This window comes from Anabrus simplex, chromosome 6, assembly GCF_040414725.1.
Source record: "Anabrus simplex isolate iqAnaSimp1 chromosome 6, ASM4041472v1, whole genome shotgun sequence".
In the NCBI taxonomy this organism is placed as follows: Eukaryota; Metazoa; Arthropoda; class Insecta; order Orthoptera; family Tettigoniidae; genus Anabrus; species Anabrus simplex.
The window spans coordinates 30,511,404-30,524,195 of record NC_090270.1 but is presented as its reverse complement, the minus strand read 5'-3'; positions in this window follow the sequence as shown (position 1 = coordinate 30,524,195).

Here is a 12,792-nt window from a genome sequence, read left to right as displayed (position 1 = left end):
ATCATTTAGAAACTTGCTCATCTATATTAACCCTCTACTGTATAAAATATTTTTAGTTTTCGTTTCGTGAAGAAAATTTCAAACGTTAAGGTTCAACTTACGTTCAGTGTATTAGATCCTACTATCAACAATTCTTAACTGGGGCTAATACCTTAATACTCGTATGTGATGCGCTTTTCCATAATGGGATACTCCTGTTTGATTGAGTGTTATTGTGGTCGGTAGATGCGGAGTGGGTCCCAGCCCTTAAGTGGACACGACTGGTAAGTGGTCCAACAGCTCTGCACTCTGACCGGCCAACCGAGCGGAGGAGGAATGGCCACGGCTCCACCGTGGCTTTACGCCTTTGCATTCGCGAGACGGGACAGGGCTGGACCTCACGGCTGGCCCCAACTGTCGGCTGTCCTGAGAATGGTTTCCCATTCTCCTGCAGTAAGGCGAATGCCGGGACAGTTCCTTCACCGTAACAAATATCCCGGCCTGAGAGATGGCGTCACCGTCTAAGAGGCCCGCCTCCCCCTTCAGGGGAGAAATGAAAACATTTTAGTAGTAGTAGTTGTTGTTATTGAATTGCCTCAAAATAACGCCCGTGCGGCCTGGATGAAGTGACGGCAAACTACTGGTGTTCTCTGCGATCGTTGGATACTAATCCACCTGAAGTCCAAGGTTTACAGGACTGGTGTTCGCCCACTCGCTCTGCATTGCTCTGAATGCTCGCCAGCAACAGTGAAGCACGAGGAAGCACTTTATGTCGAGGAGATGCGCGTGCTTCGCTGGTCACTTGGACTGACCCGGCTGGATCATGTCACCAACACAGAAATCCGGAATATCACGGCAGTTGCCCCGATCGTAGACAAGATGCGTGAGACACGACTTCGGTGGTAAAATGAAATGAAATATCGTATGGCTTTTAGTGCCGGGAGTGTCCGAGGACAGGTTCGGCTCGCCTGGTGCAGGTAATTTGATTTGGCGCCCGTAGACGACCTACGCGTCTTCATGAGGATTAAATGATAATGAAGACGGCGCATACACCCAGTCCCCGTGCCAGCGGAATTAATCGATGATGGTTAAAATTCCCGATCCCTCCGGGAATCGAACCTGGGCCCCCTGTGATCAATCATTTAGCCATGGAACTGGACACTTCGGTGGTATGACCACGTTATGGGTAGAGAGTTGTGATCGTGGTGGTGTTGATTATTGTTTTAAGAGGAAGTACAACTAGCCAACCATACTCTATATAACACTAATCAGAGAGAAAAATGGAAGAGATCCGACACTTCGAAAAATAAATGTTTCGGCCAAAAAAAGACAAAGGCCAAGAAGGGCGTAAGAATCAAAGACTCCATAGGATTCTCAAAGCTAAAATCGTCGGAGTCGGAAAAGAAGAATAGTTTACCAAGAGAGGTCGGATAGGATAGATGAAAGTGAGGAGCCTGGCATCATTAAGTGGAAACAATGCCAGGATTCAACTCATGGCCCCGTGGTCGCCAACCCACGCTTCCAAGTTGAGAGCCCCGGGGGCCCTTTTAGTCGTCTCTTACTACAGGCAGGAGAGAAGGTTCCCACCCACAAGGGGTATCTGGGTAGAGAAGGTACACTCTTGGCGGAAAAGGACCTCGTGGTCGGCCCATGAAACGCTGGCTTGATCACCTTCAAGAAGGCATGAGCTATGTTCATCTTGTTCCAAATGATGCGCTAATAGAACCAAGTGGAGATGGGCTTGCAAAACAGCCGACCCTGCTCCATTACCGAACAAACGCTAAGATGATGATGAAGAAAAAGAAATTTTCGTAAGTATTTCTCGGTCTACGTCGTATGCTCCTGTTGCTAGTTCATGAACTTTTGACCAGATGTGAAAGAACTTGATATTCTTAGTCTACGCACCGTTCACTAATCTAATCATTACTTTCGGTTATTCGTCAGAGGGTCTCTTACTTGCTACCCATCGAAATATTCATCAACATCATGACCTTCCTTTTTTCAAATTTATGCCATCGACCAGACATATTGATAATATTTATTTTGTTTATTTAATCCGTTTTTCCGGCTCCATAGCTAAATGGTTAGCGTGCTGGACTTTGGTTACAGGGGTCCTGGGTTCGATTCCAGGCAGGGTAGGAAATTTTAACAACAACTGGTTAATTTCGCCGGCTCGGGGGCTGTGTGTGTGTGTTGTCTCCTTCATCATTTCATCCTCCTCAAAACTCGAAGGTCACCTACGGGGGTCAAATCAATAGACCTGCACCTGACGAGCCGAACTTGTCCTCGGACACTCCCGGCACTAAAAGCCATTCGCCATTTTTTCAATCCGTTTACCGTCCAGGGTTGGTTTTTCCTCGGATTCAGCGACGGACTTTTGGTCGCGGATACAACTGGGGAGGAGGATCAGTGCCCCTCCCACGTGGACTCACATGTAATATTGAACAGGGGCCTTGTGGGGGGTGGGAGATTTGAAAGGATAGGTAGGAAGCGGCCGTGACTTTCAGGTTAGGTACCAATCCGGCATTTTCCTGGAAAGAAAGTGGGAAATCGCGGAAAACTACTTCGAGAATGTCTGATTTGAAACCCACTCTACTCAGTTGACTTCCCGAGGCTGAGTAGACCCCATTCCAGTCCTCGTACCACTTTTCAAATTTTGTGGCAGAGCCTGGAATCGAACCCGGGCTTCCGGTAGTGGCAGCTAATCACACTAACCTCTACATCACAGCGGCAGACCATACTGATATTAATTTTTAATAATTGATTGTACCGAACAGATCAGCACAGTGTGTTCCGGCAAGGTTAGTTGTGACCCACGAAACAGATGGCTCGGACTGTTACTGCGTGGTTTCCCATTTCAGCTTCAGGCAAATACAGGAATGGTACCTTTCTCAAAGCCACGGAGGCTTCCTAACCCGCGCAATTACACCTACACCCACAGACAGTGTTACATGTAACTCACCTTTATGGAGTGTATCGGGAAAGGTGAAACTCTTTGCACCGAGCTCGATAGGTTCAGTCGCTTAAGTGCGACCAGTATCCACTATTCGGGAGATAGTGGGTTCCAACCCTACTGTCGGCAGCCCTGAAGATGGTTTTCAGTGGTTTCCCATTTTCACACCAACCAAATGCTGGGGCTGTTCCACAATTAAGGCCACGGCTGATTCCTTCCAAATCCTAGCCCTTCCCTGTCCCATCGTCGCAATAAGACCTATCTTTGTCGGTGCGACGTAGAGCAACTTTCAAAAAAAAAATGAAACTCTACGTTTCGAAGAGAATTTTGCTCCGCGTCTTCAGAAGAAAATCTCGACTGTTCACGAGGAAGACTTGGAAGGTTTGAATTTAGACGTCAGTAATAGAAGTGTATGTGGTACTTTCATTCGTCACCAGATGGCTCACCGTACGCCGTACAGCGCTACCATTCGAAGCGGAAGCTGACGGCACCATCAGAATCGGCCTGGGAGTACGGGTATAACTGGTATACACACATATGGAAGTATGACTCTGACACAAATCTGGAATGAAACATCTGGTGATGAAGAAAGTTCGAATTTGGAAAACACCGAAACGAAATAACGATAGTGAAAGGAAAGGGAAGAGAACTGCCTAGGTAAATTCTTAATAGCTGGCAAGCACGTGTTACTTAATTGTCAGGATTTCTATGCATTTCCACAGCTTTACGTATAATCCTGACCCTGTGTGGTGTCTAGTGTGGGTGACAGCTGGAACATCTTGGAACACGGCATCATGACTCGACGATAGGGAGTGCTCAGCTATTGCTGCCTTGTCAGGCTGGTTGAGACGTATATTTCTTTGGTGTTCCTTGATACGAGTCCCAATGAACCAGCATGATTGGCCAATGTATACCTTGGCGCAAGTACAGGGAATTTTGTACGCGCCAGGGTGTAATATATGTACGGGCCGTGAAACCATCAATGTTAACAAGTAACACATCGTTAAAACGCTATGGCCCAGGTGGTGCGGCTGGTAGTAAGAAGAAGAAGAAGAAGAATTGCTCCGGATGTTCTGTGGAACGCAGAGGTGTAAGAAGGTGCGGGCATGAATGGGTGGACAGAGAAAAGACCAAAGTCTAATTTTAAACTTAAAAAAATCGAAATTTTATTTCTTTCCTTTTTTTTTTTTTTTGGTTTCTTTTTAGATCTTAAACTTCGTTAAACAATATCAAATAACAATTGGATAGGTAAATATTAACTCGTGAGCTCGAGAAACAATATTAGAAAAAGCCTAGAGAAATAATCAGAGAACAACGCTTTAACAGAATGAGATTGAAGCTCCGAAGTTACCCATTTTACAAGAGCACCATTGCTCCATTCAGTTACTACTCCAAAATTTACTGCATTCAAAGAGCGCCTTTGCTCCACACTTTATTAGGAGAATACTCTCCAAAATTTACAAGATTAAAGCCTCTCCAAGGCAAAATCTAACTTTTACAAAAAACAAATCGTAGACACCGTCTCATCCAATCACCAGTCTAAGTTATATTTAAATAGGAAGTAGAATAAGAGTAGTCAACTTTAACAGGCCTAAGTGAAAAAGACAATGTTAAAGTTATTGGCCGAAAATCAAAATGTTATGAGGCGAGCACTTGCACTCCTTTGGGATTCACTTGAAAATACTTAAAACATTATGGGGGCTTGTGGCCCGAAGTTACAGAGGCTAAGCCTACACTATGAGAGGTGACTAGATGAAGAGAGAGTTTTGATATTACAAAAGGCAAATTTTAAAATTTATGAAATCATAGTCACCTCAATACCAAGTTGAAGGGGAATACAAGAGGGTTCACACTCTTTATTCTCTAAGTTAGACTACGGTCTGTAGACTTGACTGAAAATTTACATTCAAAGATTGTACAAAGAAAGGATTTTAGAACCTTCCCCCTGAGTCAGCTTTCTGAGACTATTACATGATTAAAAGATGTCTACCATTATCTTGAGCTCATGGGCCTTCCGGAGATGGACGAGGCAAGCCCCCTGCCTTTGCTATGAACACACTCTAAACCTCTTGACTGAAGCGATCGAAAGACAACATGGCCCAAAAGGTCCCAGCTTTTACAGTGGAGAGGAAGTTCCAGAATTCTCTGGGCCGAAGCTCTGCGCACACCCACAATTTTGATTGGTTGATTGAAAAAATATCAAAAATTCTTGATTGGCTGAAATTTTAAGCAAGCGGGAAGAGATATAAGTGCTAACAACTTTAGAACACCAAAAACAATCTACAAATCACTCGGTTTAGGAAACTAATGAATACAACAATTCCCTTGAAAATTAATTGTCCATCCTCGCAATCGGAGGGAGCACATCTGGAGATGAAGTTCGAAACTTCTTCATCAGAAATGAGTTTCACTGTTCATATTATAGATGGCCTTCTAAAAGGTGCTTGGTTTGAATGTACGAAGCTGGTGTATCTCCGGTAAAATAATAATAATAATAATAATAGGAAGAAGAAGAAGAAGAAGAATAAGGATAATCTCTTTGGTGATACATGGCGGAATTTTTAATTATTTTTTTCGAGTAATCAGCAAATATGTGGCGAGAGATCTTTTCATACCAATATCGTACTTCATGGAGTACGTAATGGACTCTTTCCCGCCCTTCAAAAGTTCGACTAACTCTGCCGGGTTTAAACCCATGATATTGGGCTCCCGAGGTCGACACTCTACGACTGATCCACAGAGGGAGTGGTGGAGGCGGTGGTGGTAATTATTGTTTTAAGAGGAAATACAACCGGGCAACAATCTTTAATCCACTAATCAAAGAGTGAAAATTGAAGGGATCCGAAACTTCGCAAAATAAAGGTATCGGCAAAAGCTAGGAAAGGGGCTTTAAGTGCGAGAAAATGCAAGACTCACTGGGCATAGTAACCTAATACCGTGGGGGTAAGAAAAGAAGAGTTGGCTAAATGATGCCAGACAGGAAAGATGAAAGAGAGGAGCCTGACACAAATAAGTGGAAGCATTGCCGGACTCAGATAGGGGATTAATGGTCGCCAACCCATGCTTCGAGCTGAGAGCCACTGGTCCATCATTTAGTATTCTTTCGCCCTCAACCAAAGGAGGATTAGCCATCTAAGAACCCACCCGGAAGAGATCTTTATACTCGCCAACTTGTAAGTGCCTTTAATGATGAAGTTTCTTCTTCTTCTCCTCCTTCTTCTTCTTCTTCTTCTTCTTACTCTTCGTCTTCTTCTTCTTCTTCTTCTTCTTCTTATTATTATTATTATTATTATTATTATTATTATTATTATTATTATTATTATTATTATTATTCCCACTCATAGAGTGCGTTGGAACTTGTTAATTGGCATGATGACTTTCGCCTTCCTATTCTTCCAAAAACTCTTCATAGACTCACTGTGTTGCCTCTACCGTTCTTCTGTACCAGACATGCTGCTAATTTTCACCACAAATACGTGTTTATTTACTGAGGTTCTGAAGACTTTGCGAACTTTCAAGATGTCTTCCCAGATGTTTAATTAATTCAGGTCTCCTCTTTTTTCCTCTGGCAAATTTATTATTATTACTAGCTGATGTACCCGTGCTTCGTTACGGGATTCTCAGAAAGACTGTTTTTGTGATTTTCCTTCCTGAAATCGTCAGGAAGAATGTAGCTATTAAAAGCAATTTATCATATAAAATGCACGTTCAAATGAAAAACCGCACATTTTCTCACTTTTAACCAACTGTACTACGGTGCCGATCTAACAGTCCAAAGTTCCAGTGCTGGAATGACCAGACCGCAGGCAGCCGTGAACACTCCTCTGCCATTATTCCGTTAAATATGCACACTGGTCATTCCGATCCGTGCCTCAGAGTAGTGATTGCATAAATATACTGCAATTTCTCTCAGCGTGAAGAAGATTATTTATGGCCTAGGTTATAGCGACTCATCACCGAATTTTAAATACCGATTTTCATTAAATTCTCTTCATCTGTTTTCTCGTGACTATGGAAACGACCGATACAGAAATAAATGTTGAGCAATATACAGGCAAAACTCTTATTTTATATATAACTTATATTATTATTATTGTCCGACTCGTTGGCTGAATGGTCAGCGGACTGCCCTTCGGTTCAGAGGGTCCCGAGTTCGGTTCCCGGCCGGGTCAGGGATTTTAATCACTTATTAATTCTTCTTGCTCGGGGACTGGGTGTTTGTGTCCGTCCCCACACTCTCCTCTTCATATTCACACAACACTCTTCACTACCCACCTCCATAGAAACGCACAATCGTGACTACAACCCTCCATATAGGGTTGGCGTCAGGAAGGGCATCCGGCCGTAAAACAGTTCAGACCTGTGACCCCACAGGTGTGAGAGAAGTGGTAGGAAAGAAGAAGATATATAGGTTATATTATTATTATTATTATTATTATTATTATTATTATTATTATTATTATTATCATTATTATTATTATTATTATTTTATTATTATTATTATTTTATTATTATTATTTTATTATTTCCAGATCAGAGAATTGCGAGGCCGAAGGAGCCTTTCCTTTTTACGCCCGCCGTTGCCCTTTTCTTCATTTTGTTGACACCATCATTCTTCGAAACCTCTGATTAGTGTTAAGAGATTGCGCAGTGCTGCTTCCCTCCTAAAACAATATCGCCCTCTCCACCACACAACTGTGTCTTTTAAAGAGGAACAATTGTATACTGTGTTGCAAAAACTGCTTAGGACAGCCACAATCAAACGTTAATGAAAGAGTCATGGCTAGTCGTTTGATATCAAATAACTTGTTAAGCATTTTGACTTGTAGTCGTTTGCCGGCCTTTCTGATGCTGGAGCTCCTATCAATAGTGCTTAAACCTAACCTACAATATAATCAGGTGATTTGCTGAGCTTAATTTCACACAGTCTGGCATAATTTGGCCGGGCAGTCATCAAATGTGCGGGGTATGCACGCCGGCACCTATGCAATGAGGAGATTAGTGGATTTTCTCGTCAGCTTTCCATCCTTGATGCCTCTATGCAGATATTGGTAACAATGTCCCTTCTACAGTGACAAATTGTGAGATGGTTACGTTCGGACGCAATCCAATATGCTGAGTTGCGACGCTGACAGTATTTGTGTTGTAGATTACCTACTCATTCCAATCAACTATTAGACGTTGTACCGCTGAAGTCTAAAGGTGCGGAGTTGTAAAAAAGAATGTATATCAAAATAATCCTCTTCTTCTTTCTTCTGCGCGATTGGGTCACTTAGCACCAGGAGGAATCAATATTTGTTGAGTTTTACTGCTTGCCCAATAGTTCTTCATTTCCATCCATTATTTAATTTCTGTTCCCCCCAACAAGTACGTCGTATTGGTTTCTTCTCGTGTTCCTCAAATTCCCTTGTGTGAACAATTTTCCTGATTATATTCCTATCTTGCAGATCTGGTGATCCTAATTCAGTGAGGTCTTTCTCCACTTGCTTATACCATTTTGACTTGTAAAAAAAATGTTTATTCGATAAGTAAGTCTATTTTTATTCATTCTTTCCGAATGGATTAAAAATTTAATTCGTCGCACTATCTTCTACTCTCCGCAATTCCGATAACCCCTGCCATTCTTGGGAACCTTGGTCGACGTTCTATTCTAGATCCACCGAGGAAAATTCGACGTGCAGAAGATAATGGGAGAATGAGTACTGCAATCAAATGGTAATTAAAATTTAAATTAAAATAAATTGAAATTGAAAGAGGGGAGGTTGAAATGAACCATACAATAATTGTGTTGTTATAGCATATGTTATGTAACAGGCCATTATTGGGAATGTAATTTATTCCCGTAAACATGTCAGTTTTTTTAAAAATGTCAAATTTGTAATTAGCTGTGTTAATTAACTGATGTCATAATATTTGCTCCTAAATTTGTATTAAATACCTCAGCTCTAAAATTGTTTAAATTGATTGCTTACTAATAGGGAGGTTTTTTTCTATGTACCAAGGTTCATGTATGCTATAGTTATGCATTCAAGGACGTGTTAACATGTGTTATCCAATGCTGTTAATTTATTATATCATACTTGGAGTATATTTCAGTGATATTAGCTGTGTCTTCATGAAAGCTTTTAAATAGCCTATATATTACAGAAAGGGAAGGTCGTTTAAATGAGTAATCAAGTTAAACGTGTTTGGAATTACAGAGCTGAGATCATCTTATGGGAGATTTACAGTAAAAGATTATAATAATCTATCTATACTAATATTATAAATAGGAAAAATTTGTTTGTTTGAACGAATAAGCTCAAAAACTACTGAACCGATTTAAAAAAATTCTTCACCTGTATGTGGGCTGTATTTTATTTTCAAAACAATTCGAGGGGGGCACGGGGGGGAGATATATAAATAATAGGCTAATATAGGCAAAATATTGAATTTGTCGTATAAGGACGAGACATAGCTCAATTTAATCCTCTTGACGCAAAGAACAAAACTCGGTAAGCCCTACGGGCCCGAAAACCATGTTTTAAGGCCGTAAAACCAACCGTTACGGAGATATTGGCACCACACTACCCTACTCTAGGAATCTGATAAAAGAAATGAATTGCCGTAACCATGGCAACGTCAGCTCCAGGATTCTAGAGCAGTGAGATTATGCATGTACGTTTGGGCATAGCTGCCAACCAAAATTGGTACACATAAGACTTACTGTCTGGAAAAAATATACCGTTGTGTAAGGTACTCATAGGACTCCTTTGGGCGGGGATGCAAAGGGGGTGAAGTATAAAAATCTTATCTTACTATGTATAAAAATGTATGTATGTGTGTGTGTGTGTAAATGACACATTTCCTCCTAAACCACTGGAGCAATTTCAACCAAACTTGGTACACATATTACTTACTGTCGGGAGACGAGCACTGAGGGGGTAAGCCATCGCTAGCGCCCTTAAGGGAGGGGGGTCAGGGGGGTTAGTTATAAAAATAATCGAGAATAGTGTCGGATTAATGGTTTTTGGGGTCGCTGAGTTGTTTAAACTCCAAGTTCAGCCCCTTTTAGGTGGGGAGTGAATGGGGGCGTGAGAGATAGCAATAATTAAAAACAGTTTCGAATCCATAGATTTCAGGGTCTCTGAGATGAATAGTAATACTCCGGATTTTTTACAGGTCCAAGCGGGGGGCGAAGGGGGTGAGATATAAAAATAATAGAAAAACTATATATAAAATCTTATCTTCTTCTTCTTCTTACTATATATAAAAATGGATGTATGTGTAAATGACACATCTCCTCCTAAACCACTGGAACAATTTCGCCAAACTTGGTACACTTATCAATTAGTATCAGGAGACAAACCGCGTGGGGGTAAGACACCTATAGCACCCTTATGGACAGGAGGCGAGGGGGGTTGTATAAACATAATCTAGAATAGTATCGAATCCATAGTTTTCGTGGTCTCTGAAATGAATAGTGACACTCCGAATTTTTTAAAGTTCATGTTCAGCCCCCTTTGGGGGGGGGAGGGAGTGAGATATAAAAATAATTGAAAGCAGTGTCGAATCTACAGTTTCCTGGGTCACTGAGATGAATGGTGACAATCCAGATTTTTTATCTCTTAGGGGTGGGGGGCGAGGGGTGGACAGTCTCATTGACAGTTGAAATCCTGTACATCGTATCTATAGTGCAACGGCTAAATACATATAGTTATCACTTAATTTTTGACAGGATCAAATACTTCCCAGTGAGATTCGAGCTTCCATAAGAACGAAGTTTTACTCGAAAATTAAATAATCTAAAACTTGAAACTTGAACTTGAAACGCATCTAAATAATTCTAAAACTTCATTATAGATCGTAACATATCAATCTGCAAGTCAAAAAGGAATTCTATAAAAATTCACTTCACACATAACTAACTGGTAATGCAAATCTGAAAGGGAAATATTCAGAAACTATCCTGGCAACGCCGGGTACTACAGCTAGTGTTATTATAATTGCAAGAACCAAACCAAATCCCACAGCGGCGTTCTTCGTAATTTAAAATAATGTTGAATTTTAGTGGACTGCTGTTACGAGGATTGATATTTTAATATGTATACGGTTATTTGAAGATTTCGGAGTGTTAAATTACGCATTGACAAACCTAGCCTGTTCTGGTATTCGATAGCCAGCTTTATTTCCGTCGGACGCTATTGATGATTTGTAATCGACCTATTGTAATCGGCCGTTGTTGACGAGATAATACCGCCTTCCATTTTGTGTATTGTTGACGAAGAATCCCTTTGTTATTGAACTGTAGCCAATCATGTCCACCCACACTGTAATATTAAATGTTTGTTTCCAAGTTTATTAAGCAAATGGTCAAATTATTTGCAAGCAAGTCTACCGAGTGGTTGTGTCATTTTTAGAGTAGTTAGTATTTTCCCCATCCTTACCTTACTTTATGCCTTACTGACGAGAGAGATGTACCCGAAAAACCATCCGATCACCTCCTCCCCTTTGAGGTGAATATTAAGCCTCCTGTCCCTGATATTAGGCGAGCAAAACATGAGAAGCAGAAGACAGCCAAAAATGAGTACAGTATGTATGTATGTATGTATGTACGTATGTATGTATGTATGTATGTATGTATGTATGTATGTATGTATGTATGTATGTATGTATGTATGTATGTATGTATGTATGTATGTATGTATGTATGTATGTATGTATGTATGTATGTATTGTACCAGTAAAAGAGCCCGACTCTCAGATTAAATTTCAAAGTGGCATGAAATAGAGTTCTCAAGGGGGAAAAACTGGATTAATTGTAGCTAGGGCTCGGTACAGGAGGTAGGGTTCTATCTACAGAAAAACTTTGACTCTGATTGTATAAGAGTTTATTCAAATAAGTCATGAATTTGCACATCACCTCTAAGTAGAAATGGACTGTCTTCCTCGTATTCCAATAGTATGGCTCGGGTTCTCCAGCTCACCAAGCCAAGCTGGTTGAAGCACGTTCCAGAAGACTCCAGGGATTCCAGGGACTCCAGATACTCCAGACGGAGGCAGCTGGACTGTCTGGATTGACGGCAAGTAGAGATGTCTCGAACTATGAGGCCCGGGTTGAACCCCGATGATCCAGGCGATGGTGTAGATAGTCATGCACTGCCTCAGCCCAATGAGACTGAGAGGATTGATGTTCCCAAGGTCACTAGTAGCACTGAGTCCATGAACACCTTGGATGATCAACTTACAAGCAGAGATCTTGATAATTGTACATCAAGACTTCCAACACTCCTAAAATTATATGAGTGGTATTACTAATTTTAGAGTTCATCACTAGGAAAATCTTCGTCTCTGAATAACGTTTGGCAACGAAAAATACAAGTCCCTTCTTGTGAAATTATAGTTAAACTCAAAGTTCATTACTGGCGAAGGTGCAAGTCTTTGCCTAAACTCGAATGAAAACACAAGTCCATTCACTTGGAAGTTTGAATATATTTAAAGTTAATCACTGGTGAAATTCATAAAGTCTTTGAGTGACCACTGACGAAAACACAAGTCCTTCCACATAAATAAATTCACTGACGAAATGTATAAGTCCTTTAAACCAACACTGGCAAATGTACAAGTCTTTGAGTAAATGCAAGTGAAATCCAGACTTTGTTTAGAGCCGTTGGAAAGTTAAAGTTCATCACTAGCAATGTTAATCAATCACTGTCTATTAGATGAATGAGTTCCTCAACAGTTGCAAATATTCCACGTAAATAACACAAGTCCATTTTACGAACACTTAGAAACGTTCCAATCTCGAATACTCGTAAATAATACAAGTCCATTCAAGGATCACGTAGAAAAGTTCTGATCTCGAACACATGAAAATAATA